The sequence below is a fragment of the Trichechus manatus genome, unplaced genomic scaffold (assembly GCF_000243295.1).
Source record: "Trichechus manatus latirostris isolate Lorelei unplaced genomic scaffold, TriManLat1.0 scaffold00068, whole genome shotgun sequence".
Lineage (NCBI taxonomy): Eukaryota > Metazoa > Chordata > Mammalia > Sirenia > Trichechidae > Trichechus > Trichechus manatus.
The window spans coordinates 4,087,093-4,089,240 of record NW_004444004.1 but is presented as its reverse complement, the minus strand read 5'-3'; the positions used below and the strand labels follow the sequence as shown (position 1 = coordinate 4,089,240).

General features: G+C 38.9%; 1 pseudogene; it reads right to left on the bottom strand.

The window, feature by feature from the left end:
* Positions 1-735: 735 nt before the first annotated feature.
* Positions 736-1,530, bottom strand: LOC101352723 (40S ribosomal protein S3a pseudogene; annotated as a pseudogene).
* Between the last annotated feature and the right edge of the window lie 618 nt (positions 1,531-2,148).

Below are 2,148 nucleotides of genomic sequence, written 5' to 3'. Positions count from 1 at the left end.
CCCAGTAGTCAGGCTGTTTTTCATGTAGATACAGGAACACTTGAGTGCCTCCACATGCAAATAAGCATAGTACTTCCGAACAGTCAGCCCTAAAGACTACCCACTTAGTTTAACAATGGATGCTACTGCAATAAACACTTGTGGATTCTCTCTTGGAGATATAATAAAGCCAGTATCATTACTTGACATTCACATCTCATTTGTTTTAACCACATTTAGTATTACCCAGCTGGAGCACACATCTCATTCACTAAACTTAACTTTGAGTGATTTCTGACCATTTCCAAAATCAAATCTGCCTTCAAAGAAAGAAGAGTAGCTGCTGATGAGGTTATTAAATGAATGTGGCACTGTAACTAAGGTAATTCTAAGGGAGGTGTTGCACAGCTGTTTTTTGCAGCATAGTATAGTCTCTAAAATAATACTTTCCATGTTAAAGAACACTCACAGTGGCTTCCCCCTCAAAGTATCACCAATGGCTCTGGTAAGTAAATGCCTAATTTAGAGATGTGCACCCTGTGACCCAGAAAAGCTAAGTGACTTAGCCTTGGTCACAGGTATGATGAGTGGCAGAACCTGGGTGTAATTCAGGTTATTTTGCTTGAAAATAAGTGTATACCTTTCCAAATTTCTATTCTGAGGGGAGAGAGGGTTATTTGGTTCCATATACTTATTTAAAAGTAATTTTTTTTCACAAATAAGATCTTTTATTTGTCACCATTAAAAGTCTGAATTTTAAACAGATTCTTGAACTGGTGGCTCATAGCCATCAACTTGTTCAACTTTAGCACCTGTCTCATCTCCGGTAGCTTTTCCAGAACTACTACCTTCACCATGAAGCTCCATGAGTTTTCCCAATTCAAACTTGGGCTTCTTCAGCATTTGTACTTTTCTAACGAACACATCATGGAGAAGATAAATAGATTGGCCAAGACTTTCTATGTCTTTCTCAATGCTGTCTGGAATCAATTTGTTGACCACTTGTTTCAACTCATTTGTCTGTACCTCTTGGGTCATCATATCCATCATTTTCCTCTGGATTTGGCATTCTTGTTGGTGCTGAGCATAAGAGGTCTTCCGAATCTGATTGTTGCATTTTTTAGTAAAACCAACACAGAACAGACAAAGCAAATAACCATCAGTAGTCTTGACATCAACATGAGCTTCCATCATGGTCTGCCATTTTTTGACCATGGAACACATTTTGTCATAGATAAGATCCATGCCATGGAAGTTGGTCAGGTAGTTTTTGCCCTGAACATCCTCAGTAATTAACTTGAATTTTCTAAATGCAACTTCATCGCTCTGCAGATCGGCAAGGCTCACTTCAAAAACACGACGCTTGAGGCCATCAGATGCAATTTTGGTTCCTTGAGTCCTTGTGATTAGTGTTTTCCCAATATTTCTTATATTGAACATAGCTGGTGCTTTAACATCATACTAGTCTTTCTTAGAAAATGGATAAACCACTTTCTTCTTGGCTCCTTTTTTGCCACCTTTTGTAGGGCCCTTGTTCTTGCTGACTGCCATGGTGCTGCTCAGAGAGCCAGAAGGGGATTTAAAAGTAATTTGCCAGTGACTGTCTCAGCACCAGCTGGAGGTAGAATCAATAGAACTTGCTACATAATTGACTGGGAGAGCTTGAGTGTAACAAAGGGCATCTAGGATAATCCAAGATTGGAGGATACCCTTTGCTTTATCCACCCAGCAGCCTTCTCCATTCTTCTGGGAATTGTCCTTCTACTTATCCTGACTCTATGTCCCAGGGGGAGCTGCCATGATCTCACATGACCATCCCCCTCTGGCCACACAGTAATACTCTAGGGGTGGACATTTGACTCAACTGCACCAATAAGGCCCCTTCCTATCACTTTTTGGGCTTTGGTCCAAAAGAAATCAATCAATCCCTCCCTGAGTAGCTGTAAACTGTAATGCTGTAGACCAGCACCATCCAATAGAGATATAATGCGAGCCATGTACGTAATTTTAAATTTTCTAGTTGCCACATTAAAAAGGAAACAGTTGAAATTAATTTTAATAATATATTTTATTTAATACATCTATTACCATTTCAACATGTTATGTGTGTTTTTTAAATTAATGAAATATTTTACGTTCTTTTTGTGTTTCTTTGTACTGTCTTCAAAA